The following is a 15,255-nucleotide window of genomic DNA, read 5'->3' on the forward strand; positions in this document are numbered from 1 at the left end:
TAACTGAGGAAATGAGGGTAAGGGTTAAGCATGTTGAATTAGTGAGTGGATTCTGGCATGATTAGATTGGACAGGAAGCCCCACCATTGGCTCTTTCTATGACTTCGAAAACTCAGTTTTCTGTTGCAAATTCCCGAAAAGTCTGTTAAATGAGAGTTATATTTTTCATCCTAAAGGAATTCTGTAAAGTTTTACTAGGCAAATTCTTGCAAACCATCACCCAATCAAGTACCTAGAACACAAAAATTCAAATAAATGAAAAATATTGTTATACTCAATAACAAGTGGATTATTTCATAGGCTGGCATGTGAGGGTAAACATTGAGACTATTCTTTCAGGGAGCTCAGGAGATGTTTCAGTGTCAAAACACTGGCAGTGTAAGTGTGAGGATCAGAGTTCAAATCCCCAGCACTTACTTAATGCCGGATTGACATGGTGGCTTACCTGTAACTCCTGCATGGAGACAAAACAAGATGACTAACTAGATGAGTCGAATTATCAAGCTCTTGGAACAAATGAGAGGTGGGACAATGTATAAAGTAAAAAAAAAAAAAAAAAAAAAAAAAGAGAAGAAAAAACAATATCATTTTCAGGCCTCTACATGTATGTGTATACATATCCAAGCATACATGTGTGTCCACAAACATGGGAACATGCATTTCTGTGCATACACAATGTGTTAATATTCATAGAGGAAAACAAGATAGTCCTTTGAGAAACTAGCTTGTAATATATTTCAGTGTATCAAGGGCCTCTTCATGTTTGTCCCAGTCATTTGTCTTCTGTGAGCTGTACTTTCCAGAATCCTAAACATCGTTTTCTTCCTGTGCTGTCTACACTGCTTCAATTAAGATCTTAATCTTATACTTTTTAAACATTTTTATTGTTAATTATTTAACATATTTAGTTGTAGTCATGAATTTTAGGTTTTAAGAATAGCATACATCTTAAAGATTCTTGTAGATCCATATATACTTCCTATACCTGTTTACCTTTTCTCTAGTTTTTATTCCCATGTTCTCTTTTCCTTCAGTATCATGAACCTCCAGAGACTTTACTCTTCACCTCCCACCTGTGTTATTTGCTCCTCTTTTGCCTCTTCTAGAATTTTCTATGTAATCATATTGATGTTTTTACATATGTTTAAAATGGTATGTGTGTGTGATATGTGCACACATGTATTTACATGTAGAGGGAGAGATGAGTAACATAGAGAGTGTCTCTCTGTCCCGCCACATCTGGTTCATAAGGCAAAATCTCTCAGTTGAAGCCAGAGCTCATCAAAACGTCTTGTCTAGAAAATCAGCTTGCTTCAAGGTTCCCCTGTTTAAATCTTCTGAGACATGGAATTACAGGTGGGCCACCACACACTTTTAGCCATTCAGTGAGTTCTGGTGATCTGATATCTGCTCCTCATGTTCATACAGGAAGCACCAAGTAGAGCCATCTTCTGAGAATCATATTTATATACAGATATGTTCACAATCAAGACTGTTGGCATCTGCCACAGAATGTAAGCTCCCTACAAACATGAGCAAAGCTCTCCAGTTTTTCATTACATTTCTAACTCTGAAAAAGTTCCCAGGTATAAAAGATAACTCAGACTTCTTCTCTGAAGAGATAAAAGAAATAAGCACAATACCTAAAGCAGAGAACTATTCTGACTAAGATCCCTGTCATTATGTTAATTTCTGTTTTTTAAATTCTTGTTATTATGTTAATTTATGGTTTTTTCAAAGTAGAAAGGAAATCCTACTAAATTTCCAAAGAGAAAATTAAAGAATTACTTCCAACATGATGGATATAATACCACCATCTTTCACAGAAAAGAAATTTGTAAAAGCAAATCAAATTTTAAAAAAGCCAGAATTAACATTATATATTCAATTAACTCGATTATCAATATATTATCATAATGAATTAAATTCTTCCAGAATATTTATGGACTTTGTCTCTAGTTAGCATGATTATAAGAGGTTTTAATTTCTACTTTTTCCAGATGGTGCAAATAAATATACATTTATTTTTATTATATATATTTATATGTCTGTAATTTTATCTAAAGAACAAAAGAAATAGAGCACATGGCAACAGGAAACTTTCTGGGTCTGATGGTTGCAAAACTTAAATCCTGAACTGGCAGCAAGGCTAGGCAGTGGCAGCCCGGATTAGTGGTTTTATTTATAAAGCTGCGATTTCCCCAAGCAGGATGGGCGCATCCACTTGCTGATTTATGCCCTTGTCAAGGGAAGCCAAAGAACGATAATTCTCCAAAGCCAAGCCTTCCTTTGGGATGTTTAGTCACTTCTCTCCCCAAATACTTGATCAATTATAAACTACTGTGGACACCCCAGGACACATTTAAGATGATGTCGCTCATGCCAGAGCCCTCCACAAACCCAGTGATGAATACACTGCTTCTCCAGGTTCAAAACACTTTTACGTATTTGCTAGCATTTACTGCTCCGCATCAAGAAACCTACTGAGTGAATCATGGAGCGGGGCATTTCCTGAATATTTGAGTGCTGTTTTTGCCTTGTGGGATTAGGAACAGGGCACATAACTTTGCTCAAACTCAGACTGCTCCTTTGCACAATGGAAATCAATCTTCAATTATTTAGGCTAACAGCATGTTATATGACTGTAATATGCTTTTGGCCATTTAAACAGTTTGTAAATTGGGAATTATTCTACAAATATTCCTTTAATGAATATAAAGATGTTCATCCTTTTTATTACTTGAGGAGAAGACCTTGCTCTGTTCATATATTTGGAGAGCTGAGCACAGTGTCTGGTACATAGTATTTAACGCAGGCTCACTGGATTGATTCTAGCACCAACCAATCAACACATGACCATTTAACCATCATGTATAAGCTACTCATACTGTTTTTTCTAAGGCATGAGTAGTCTCCATACTCTTGGCTTTATGAGGAATCAATATTGATTTAATTGATGTAGGTAAAATTAATAAAATATGCAATTTTTTCAGGTGTTTGGGTTAGGTGGATTCAGATGTTTTCTGATAATATGGTTTTAAAGTGAGTCTTTTAGGATCAGAATAAATAAAAGTAGAAAAGGTGGGTATGAGGGTCATTTTGGGAGGCAGATGAAATGAATCATGGGCACATATTTTATGTAGTTCATCACTAGGATTTATAATCTATCAACTAGGCATGGAGATGCAGGTGAAGGGCAAAGTACCCATCTAACTGTCCATGAGAAAATGGGTTTGATGCCCAGCATGTTAGTGGTAAAATATATATACATATGTATTTGCAGCATAGAAATACCCAAGTAGATATTGAGTGTGTCAGGAAACCTATGCCCTCATTGTCTTCCTCTTTTTTTTTTATGTGTTGAATCATGTAGACACACTGTGGTTAAAGTTTTCAACTGTTTTTGGTTGTCAGTACATTCAACTCACTACCAAGCTTCTCATTAATAGAAACATACCAGTGTATAATCCACAAGACAGGCTTCTATGCTTAAACCTGTCATTAGATATCAATCTTGAACTCTCTTCTAGTGAACAAAAGAGAGAAGGCATGAGAGAGAGAGAGTTCTAAATCAATGAAATATGATGAATACCCAGTTGTCTTGAAGTCACCAGTTTTTTCCAAGGCTTATTGTGTGCAAGAATTGAGTAATATCATCAGAAAATAGTATGCCCAAGATATATTTTCATAGATATCCACCACACAAAATCCTTTCTTCTAAAACACAATTTTGTGGTAGACTTGTGGCTTGTTATCTAATGCCAAACTATAATCACTCCTTTGGGAGCAAACCACTACACACCACAGTTCATTTTGTTGTCTAATACACTCTTGAGAAGACCCTAAAATAGACTGTTTTTCTTCTAAAATGCAAACATATTGGCCTAGCACTTTGCTTTTCAGAATATGTATATAACATCCACTTCTTCCTCAGAAATCCTATTCGATGTTTATTACTTTTTTCCTAATCACACATATACCTACCCAGATATTTAAACACACTAGAAAAACTGTATATCTGTTTATGCAATAGGTTTTTTTTCAAAAGCCATAAATTCTTGTGGTGGTTCAGATGTTTTGAACACTTTCACACTAATTTTTGTCTTTTAATGGAATGATCACCTTTCTGTAAAACATATGCTAATACTAAAGAACATTTTCAAGTATGCCATATTTTTATTTCAGATGAGATTTTCACTGGCAAGACAATATATTTAAGATAATAACTTCTGTATTGAGAAGGATTAGAAGCCAACCTACAATTCTGAAGGGTTTTTTTGTTGTTGTTGTTGTTTGTTTGTTTTACTCTGACTGAGATCCTATCTCAGTTTCTTCAACATACTTATTTGACAAATGGAAATAAAGATGTAGGACAGAAAGCATTAAGCATGAGATGAAATAATGACTTTAATTTTCTGAAAACGTAATGTTCAGAAAGAAAGCATGGCTTGTTACCATAGAAATATCCTAAGTGTTACAACCACATAGAAAATTTTAAAAATGACTGTAGAGACCCATAATAAAGGCTGGCTTTAATGTGGAAGACCAGCTTAGGAGACATTATATTAAAGGGGCCTAACATATTAACATCTTCATTTCTTACAGGAGGAATCATCTAATTCTAAAATATGACTTGGGAAATCTACTAAATTTCTCAGTTACAATCCTCTCACTACTAAATAGGATAAATAATAGTCTTTCCTAAATAAGAGAGTTGTGAAGTTTTAATGAACAAGCTGCGTTTACAGTGTGTGTTAGAGGAAAGGTGAGTTCACTTGGGCACAATAAACCTGATGTATAATAAGCAGTTTAAAATGTTCTTAAGAGATAACTCTGGCAAAGACTATCAAGTTATTTGGGCTTTCATTCCTAGTATGGTTATAATTAGAAAAAAAATGTTTAGCAGTTGAAGACCTTTAATCCAAGCACAATATTTCAAAAAGTCCTGCAAAATTTAGAGATAAGAAAATGCAGGAAATATTTTTCATTAGACAATATTTGTTGTGACATCTATGTCATGATTTCTGAGTGGTGATTATTTCTAGTGCTTAAATGGTAACTACTATGGAATGAAACCTTCTTCTTTTTTTTTAATTTTAAAGCAGTCTGGATTTGGGAGAAAGAAGATAGTACTAAGTCAGTGTGCTTGTCTATATCTAAGCAAAAGTATTACCCAACTTTTCTAGATGAATTGAAACCATGATAGTGACATCCACCATTAAAGCTTGTCAGAGAGTATTTTGACAATCTAATAAAGTTCCTGTAAAATGATTGGCCTCAAATTTTAGCTTGCATTTTATTTATCTCTAAGTTCCATTTCTGTCCTATCTACTAGCAAGGCAAATTTGATGTTATATTTCAAAATTCTTGTATAAAGTACAAGTGTAGAACACATTTAAAATGCACATAAAGCATAACTAAAATAGGTAATCACCTGTGCCACAAAGCAAAAAGTAGACTGTTACAAGTCACCAGGAGAATGTGGTTGGCACTAAGTATAAAAGAGACATAAGACATGTGGCACAGAGAGACAAAACTCCTTCACAAAGAAGGTTCGGATTACAAGTACTTTAAGTACTCTAGGAAATGTTGTGTGTTATTTTGCTAGTAATATAGGACTGAGTTGTTAATACTTCCTGAATACAGCAAGTATCTTATTGTTAATACTTCCTGAATAAGTAAGTTGTTAATACTTCCTGAATACAGCAAGTATCTTATTCCAAAATTTAGCCAAATAACTACACAATTTCCACATGTATACAAGAGGTAGTATTGTATTGAATGCATAGTTGTTAGTTAAATAGTACTTCTTTTGGAGCCTCAAGAACATTAGTATATACAGTGATTTCTTCAGTTTATCCTTTTGAATGAATGACTTTGTAGAACAATAACATGTGTATGCTTAGATGGTTGGAAGAATTGTAAAAGGCAAGGCTGAATGACAATACTGGATAATGTGTAATAAATTCAGACAGAATATATGGCTATGTCCTAACTAGACTATAATAAAGTAAATTCTGTAATATTTCTGAGTAAGAAGAAAAAAATAGAATACAACAGCTGAATAAATAGTAGAAAAATTGTGGAAATCTAGTGTAGATAGTATAATCACAGCTTGATGCATGAATAATGCTAAAAATGTCAGCCAAAGTTCCAGAAGTCTGCCCTTTGATATGCAGGTAAAGATAGGAAAGGAACAGTAACTTAGGTGAAACTGTACAGATAATATGGAATACAACAATGAATTAAACTTTGTTCCCATGAGGATTGTCTGTCTAGTTCACTGTTCTCTACACAATCTCATGAAGCAGTCTCACATAGGAAAGAATTAATTCTTCTCATGATACATTCTAGAGGACAGAGCAGTGGTAACTAAAGATAGGACTGGCTGATAATAGATGGATTGGTAATACAGAGAAATAGTAGTGAGATATATAATCTGATAGAGGTAAGGGACATGCTCCTGTTTTTCTAATTTATAATGTGACAATTTCATCAGCTCAAACTACAGAACATGCTTATAATATCTTCAAATCATTTCTTGTTCAACTCAATAACCCGACTAGGATTTACAATCATTCTTTAGAGATCAAAGTGAGCAGCATTTTTGAAAGCATTTGATTTACTATAAGGCCCATAAGGAAAATCCTGAAACATTCAAAATTTATGTTTACTGTGTAGTAAATACACACACACAGGGGGATATGTGTTCAAATTATAAAATACATCTGAAATAACAGGGCTTGATTTTGCCAACATTATTTTTCACCTGAGTTATAAATGACTTCTGTAGTAAATCAGGATTCTAATGTCCTGTGATCACAATAAAGGTTACAAATTCCAGCCCTTGAATTTGACTTACAACTCTGGCTTAAAAATTCCATGTATCATCTATAATTTTGATATTTTATCAAAATAAAATTGCATCATAAATTTTCAATGTATAAACTACAGTGGCTATGAAGACTTACTTTGGCATGAGCATGATTTAGTAATTACTGAGAACTAGAAGTTTCTTTTTCTCCAGTCAGTTCTCACACACTATAGATGACTGAGAAAAAAAATGTGAAAAAGATACCATACTTACTAGCAGGAGAATGCAGAACTACTATGGTCTTTAGAAGGTGCTTTGGCTTTACAAGATATGGGTCTAAAGACAGTAATTGGTTCAAATGACCACAAGTGGAAATAGCCAAGAATTTTCTTTGGCTTCCTTTCCCAAAATAAAATTTTATATGGCATACCCAATGAAACTCAAAGCTATGAACCATCACTGACTGTGCAGCCATATTTCACAGGCTCTGACATTATACATGGATAATAAGACTATCCACAAGTAGAGTATATGCTTTCTTTTTGCTCTTTATTTAAATATAACAGTAACTAGGAACAGTTCTTTAGATAACAGTGATATTCATGACTACACTTCTTAAGCTGATCTTATGAGAACACTATGCTATTTTCATACAGCATATCTTTTGATTCATCTATTAGCCATCCATTAATCTACATGTGCATATCTCTCCACCCTTTCTCTGCCCAGTCTTCTGAGACACAAAAAACAAAAGAGAAGTTTCACAGATAGGTACTACAGTAAATTGATTACTTAAGGATTTTTATCATAAGCAATATAGCTATATTTTCCTAATTAAAGTCTCCTCCCAAGTATGTGGAATAGATAAAATGTCTGTACAGTCTTCTACATTGACCAGCTACTGCCTAAATCGCTCAGAAATCCAATGTTGCAAAAAAGGTTTTTCTGTAGAGATCACAAACCTGGTCTTTAAAATGATGACTGCTGTTTTGTTAGTTTTCTTAAAACTCATATTGCATACTGACATAACAATATATTAAGGAGTTGGATTTAGCACAGAGGTTGTTTGTCTTGAATATACAGTATGCACAATATCCTCCTCTGATATTCATTCATGTAATTATATTTAAAAGATGAAGGTGTGTTGATCATTTTAAAGTTGCATTGTAAATGTAAATGTATTTCCATTAGATTGAACTAATATTGTCAATCAGGCTTGGAAATTGGGTAATAATAATATTTGCCAACATTATTTATATCATTTGTTTTCTTTTACCAGTCTTCTGGTCACATGGATATGAACATCCATCAGTGTTTGAGTGTTCTCTATGGTCACTATATCTACCATTTACAATTTTATTTTGACAAAGGGAAGGCATACTGTCAACTTCAGAACTGGTAAAATGTTTTCTTTATTCTTAGCATGTAAAATGTTCTTTCAATGGATCATTTCTTCTATGAATAATACTCATTGCTTAATTTATTAATTGTATAAAGCATCTTCAATGGTGTTTATGTCTTAAAATGTCCTTGACAAGGTGGTGATTAACTTTCAATAAATCATCCCATTTTTCTAGTAATTTATAAATATCCCTGATGATTTTTACATCATTCATATAAGACATTTTCAGTAAAGTAAAAGTCAAATAATTTAAGATTTAAACAAAGAAGAGTTCAAAGTTTATGAAGCTGCCTTGGTAATTTAATGAAAATTCCACTTTTAAAGGGCTTTTGGAATGAGAAGAGTAATGATCACTTAGCAATTCTGACAACATAAGAAGTCCTGCATTCATGAAAAATATGACAAAAATTAGTAATTGATTATGTTCTGTAAGTCTGACAATTCTCCTTGGAATAAGGCTGTAGTTTGTTCCAAATCTACTCCCTGTTGTTCATCAGTACTGCCTGAACATTCTTCATAATCACTGCTGCAGCATTCAGAGATGATTCCTGTCCCAAGCAGCACTAATTCATAAATATTCTTAGCCTTTTCATATTTAACCTTCTTTTCACCTCGAGAACATTGTTGTCTTTTTTTGACCATCATAACTTAAGGGGAAAACTCCATCTCTTCAAATATATTTAGTGCTCATGTTTGAAGATAAAATGAGACTTTTATTTGGATTTAGTTTACTGATAACCTCAGGAAATAATAGAAGGAAATACCAGGGGCTTCCATATTTTACTCTGGAGAAAACAAAATTTGATGCTGTATCTGATAATCAAACCCACTGAAAATTGAGAGTGTAAGAAGCACCTGTTTGGTTTCGCTGTGAAAATTGTTATTGCACCACGCCCTTCATGCGGCAGATGCATTTTTTCACAGGCTACCATTTCTGTGTTTGTTAGTTAGCTACTTACTTGAGAGGTGTAAATCCCATATAATCAGTTTCATGGACAGGTGGCCTAACCAAAGAGCCATTAGCATTAGGATGCAGTAGTGGTTTCATCTAGACCTTTAAGTGCGATTAAGGTTCCAGCCATTACTTGTACTTTTTACATGCTTACATATACATTTTAGCTACTCTAAATGGGATAGAGTTTCTCTTTCTTTTCACTGTGGAATTCTAAAAGTTTGGAAGATCCAGTGCTCTCCTAAAGTGTTCTAAGATTAACTCTTTTTTTTTTTCTGTGCACAATTGTCTACATAGAAGTTGTACTGACTTGCTTTTCCTTGGTCTGTCCTTGAAGAATATAGTATTTCCTTAGTGATACAAGACAACTTATTTCATACTTGGTTTTAAGGTCTTGGACAATATGAAGGGTTTTTTTTGTTTGGTTTTTTTTTTTTTTTTTTTTTGGAAATATGCTGAAGATGCTTTCTGCTGTGAGGGAGGAATCACATTTATCATGTTTCATCTATGAGCCAGACCATTATGTGGATGTTAAATACTGCAGATATATGAATTATTAATATGTAAAACACTCCAGGATGCATTTGTACTTGAGAGAAGTCTTCTCGGGTTCTTCACGCATTTTAAACTGGGTTACTTCTTTCTTGGTGTTAAGTTCTTTACATGTTTTTTATCCACCAACCCCTTGATGTATGTTATCAAACATCAGGATGTTTGATACTTTATACTGATCCTGTGGTTTATGCTTCGAGGTCCATTATTTCTTTAATCTGCAAAAGTTTTTAACTTGATTACATGAATCTACCTGTTACTTGTCCCACTAGGTTTGTATACAGTGCTCTGGATTCAATATGTTGAAGCATCATTCTTGTGATCACTGGACTTTTTGTTAATGTGGAGGAAATAGAATATTACAAACTCTTAGTGCATGTTCTCAGAAGCCACTTCAACTCATTAAAATGACCTCACATTCTCTTTTTAACCCCACTTTATTTATGCATGGGTTAAACACGCTAGTAACTGATAGATCAGTTGATATTTAATTCTCAAAAGTGAAGAGCGGATACCTAAATGTCTGGGTTAATTCAAGTCTAGATGGGAGATATGTGGCCATGACTTTCTTGGCCTTTGTACAGATCTCAAATATAAAGACAATGGACATTGGGTATTCTATACACCCTTTGGTCCTTTAAATGACTGCAGTACTCTTACAATTTATACTTGTTGACTTCTGTATATACATTTATTGATTTATTTACTTACTTTTCTCAGTATTTACACCACAATTTATTAGCAATTTCTATGACATCTTTGTAATTGTTATAGAAGGTAAAGAAGAACTAAACACAATAGCATATAGTGAAGATATATTAATAAACACTGTACTGCACTGCTCCTTATCAACAAAAATACAGTCAGTAATAAAGACTTGACCAATCCAAAATTAAAAATAAACACTATGGAAGGTCAAGTGCTTTTTCTCCTGCCTAAGAAGGCATGATAAGAAAAATGCAGAATTTGAACCCAAATCTGTATGATTTGTAGATACATTCAATCTCCATCCTACAAAACATGGGAAAAATGTCAGTGCCCTTGATCTTTCCTTCCTCTTTAATTATTTTTCTGCCATCAATTCTTCCTTCTGTTTTCCTCCTTCCTTACAATCCTATCTTCCTCCTTTCCTTTTTTTTGATAAAAACCAAACACCCTCATATTCTTTAAAGAATATTCTCTCTGAAAGCTTTCCTCCTGCATAGATCTATCAATGCTTTATGAAACACTCCTCCCTTTCCTCAAGTTCTCACTCCAACCTAGTTCTTCACTAAGAACAGTGACAAACCCTTCTCACATTCCCTATTCAAATTGCATCAGTGATATAAACTAACAGAAGTTTTAGTAGATTGTGCATGGTTATCTGTTATCTTTATAAAACCAATCCTCATGTGGGGGTAATGGACTTGTAACAGTGGTTTTTTTTTTTTAGATGTGTGCTATCTTGATGGTTAAAGATATTGGACATATCTGTATACTATTATTGGGCATTTTTATTTCATCTCTTGAGAACTGTTTTTTTATTAGTCCATTTATTAATTGGTTCATTTCGTTTCTTGGGAGACTTTATATTTCCCCAAGAGGATTATATATCAGTCCACTATCATACACACACACACATACATACACACACACTACAAAGTTGTTTTTTCATCCATAGGCTTTCTCTTCACTTAGGTATTCATTATTTGGCAAAAGTCTGTAACATTCACGTAATTCTATTTATCAACTCTTGATTTTATTATCTGAACTATTGGAGTAATAGTCGGGAAATCCTTGCCTTTATATGAATCTTGACATGTCTTTTTTATGTTTCCTTCTAAAAATACTGGCAAAGATAGAGAAAAGAGTAATCTCTATCAAAAGCTAGTAAGAATGTAAATTACTTTACTCTTTATGGGAATCATTATAAACAATCATAAAACACTAAAAACAAAACTGTATATGCCTTTCTAGTTATATATTATCCCCTTTCTAGTAATATCAACACACAATGAACATATAGATTTCTGCATATGATTCTGTTTTGCACATTACTAACAATAGCCCCATTATGTTATGAGCTTAGGTGTTTGTCAATGGATTAATATGTGTGTGTGGCATATATATATATATATATATATATATATATATATATATATGATTAATATGTGTGTGGCGCTTATATATATGTATATATATGTATATATGTATATATATGAATATATATATATATATGAATGACACATTTTTATTCATTCATCCATTGATATATAGATAGATAGATATAGAGATGGAGACAGAGATAGAGATATACACACACACACAAAAACGAGGCTTTATACAGTCATAAACATGGATGAAATTATGTTGTTTAGAGGAAAGTATGTATAAACTGGAGAAATTCTTATTACAACTTAGACTCAGAAAGGCAAATTTCCTTCCATCTGTGGGACCCATATTTTTGCATATAAATAAAATGATAAAATGAGTTATTCATTTAAGAGATGAAAATAGAATCAACCCTGCCCTGGGTAATAAAAATAACAATATGAGAGATTTGGGGAGAAAGAAAAGGGGACAAGTAAATGAAGAAAATTTTTATGTTACACTTGCACAAAATGATTTTTATGGCTGGGCAGTGGTGGCTGGCACATGCCTTTAATCACAGCACTTGGAAGGCAGAGGCAGGCAGATTTCTGAGTTTGAGGCCATTCTAGTCTATCAAGTGATGAGTTCCAGGACAGCCAGGGCTATAGAGAGAAACCCTGTCTCAAAAAATGATTTTTATGAAGCCTATAACTGTGTACAATGAATACACACCAGTAAGAAGTATGACTTTAATCAAATTCAGTGCTGGCTAGATTTATGTAAACTCAACACAAGCTAGAATCAACAGATGGGAGTGATACTGAATTGAGGAAATGCCTTATTAAGACTGGGCTATAGGCAAACCTGTAGAGAAGTTTCTTAATTTGTGATTGAGGTGGGAGGGCCCATCCCATTGCGTGGATGTCCAGTCATGGGCTATTGGTCCTATATTTTATAAGAAAAAAGGTTGAACCAGCCATAGAGAGTAAAAATGTAAGCAGCCCTCCTCTATGCCTTTAGTATTAGCTCCTTCTTCCAGGTTCTTGCCCTGTTTGAGTTCATGTTCTAACTTCCTTCAATGATGAACAGCGATTTGGAAGCATAAAACAAAATAAATCCCTTCTTACCAATATTTCTTTGGTCATGGTGTTTCATCACAGCAATAGTAACCATAAATAGAAAAGAAGAATCATTGAATATTTCTGTGACAGACCATACCATATTGACGACTGTAACTTTGGGCTAGAAAAGTCAATGAGTGCAGGGATCTCAATGGGCTGCTCTGTAGGAACATGCAAAATAAGACTGTTGAAAGCAGTAGACTGTGAAGTTTCAGAGGGAAGCAAGGACTCCACCAGGTTACTTGTATGAAGAAGCTATGGTAGTTAGTCATCTAGAACTGAAGAATCATCTGTAATGAAGAAGAGTCCACCATCATTGAGGTGAAATCTAGGAAGTGTTTCTTCTGGTTCAGCCCACAGAAGCTAGGCTCCATGATGATTAACATTTTACTTCATGCTGGTCAAACTTGGTTTTAAGTCTCATTCAGGTGGTACTGATTTTGAAAGCATTAAGGAGTTAGGATGAGTAGCCGAGGCTTAGCACTGTGGAGCAGGATAGGAGTTACTGAAGAGATCCCAGGAAAGGCTACTGGTAAAAGAACAGCCCATTTGAAACAAGAGAATTTTGCATTCTCGATTACTAATACTACAGGCTGAAAAAAACAAGAATTTCAGCAAGGATGGAGTGGAGCCAGCTGGAGTCTTGTAGACAAAATGTGTATGATACGGACAAACGAGTCAGAGAGATGACCCACATATTTTAGAGAAGCCATGAAGATTCTTAGTCAATCCAAGACATTAGTCATTGAGTTATTTACACAGTTGGAATTTGGTTTTCTTTCATTTGATTGTGGCTGTGCCCATGTCCTTTCCTCTTGAAATAAAGTATTTTATTTATTTTTACATTTACAGGACACCACAAGTTGAGAGACTTTAAACTTTTAAAGAGATTTTGGATTTTAACAAAGAATTAATTTTTTAAAAGAGACTAGATACTGTCAAGAGAGTGGATTTAATTTGCTTGACTTTATAAAGACTGAGACTTTTGAAGAGAAGGTTTTCGATAAAGAGTGCTGTGTCTCTGTGTCAAGTTAGTTGTGTTAGCTACTTGTGCTGGCTAGTGGGTTACTTATACTGGCTAGATTTATGTCAACTTGATATAGGCAAGAGTCATGAGAGAGGAGGGAGACTCAATTGAAAAAATGACTCTGTAAGATTGGAATGTAGGCAATTGTTGATTGATGGAGAGGACCCAGTCTATTGTGGATGGTGTCACTTCTAGGCTGGTAGTCCTGGGTTCTATAAAACAGCATGTTGAACAGCTCTATGAGGAGCAATCCTATAAATAGCACCCTTCCATGGCCTTTCATCAGCTCCTTTCTCCAAGTTCCTGCTCTTTTTGAGTTCCTGTTTTGCCTTCCTTCATTGATGAACTTTTCTTTAAAAGCACAAACCAAATAAATCCTTTCTGCCCCATTTTTTGGGGGGTGGGTTCTGGAGTTTCATTACAGCAATAGTAGCCCTATTTAAGACACTCACAGTTTGACAAGCAGTTTTAAACAGTAAATTAGCCCAAATTTTGAGTGTTCAGGAGTAAGATGAGCCTCTTTTGACTGAGAAATACATTCCTTCACTAACTCTTACAAAAATAAATTAGAAAACCTTGACAGAATAAAATGACTGCCACTTATAATCCCATGTTCATTTCCTGCTGGCCTCATGATCTCACAGAAAGAGAATCTTCAACTGCTTTGCTATCAAGAGCTCAAAGATGATCTGAAGAACTGACCCTGTGCCTTTAGGCAAATGGGAAGCCCTGAGAACTTGATCAGAAGACCATGAGTTGTCTTTTTGAACAAGTTTGACTTGTGCATGTTAGTGTCTGTTCTATGATCTAAATATAACTGGAAGCACTTCCCTATGCTTATTTGTTTTTATAATTTTGTTTTTGTCTAATATTTGATGTTTTTATACTTTCTGAAGTACTGGGTAGAAAGTTACTGACAACTCCCTAGTTTGGGTTTATGGATTTTTTATTCAATTCATCCAACACATTATTTAAAATTTGCTATAAAATATACCACAGACATAAGCAAATGATGACCCTAAAGCACAACTTAATGAGTGCTTTGAAACCAAGCAGTGGCAAGGTCAGATTCCACTACTATGGAAGTCACTGGTAGCATAGGGGTGACAGTGAGAGATGGAGAATCACATACCAGTTCTTTAGTTGGAGGAGGAAATACAATTATTGCAAGAATGAGAAGCAGAATAGAAATTTGAAGGGATTCATAATAGGGAAATAACTCACAAGGTTCCTTAGATAAGTGGAGGAAAAGAGAGACTTTACTGATATCAGTGGCTCTGAATCCTTGTCAAATTCAGAGCACATAATCACCCCACT

This window comes from Arvicanthis niloticus, chromosome 1, assembly GCF_011762505.2.
Source record: "Arvicanthis niloticus isolate mArvNil1 chromosome 1, mArvNil1.pat.X, whole genome shotgun sequence".
Lineage (NCBI taxonomy): Eukaryota > Metazoa > Chordata > Mammalia > Rodentia > Muridae > Arvicanthis > Arvicanthis niloticus.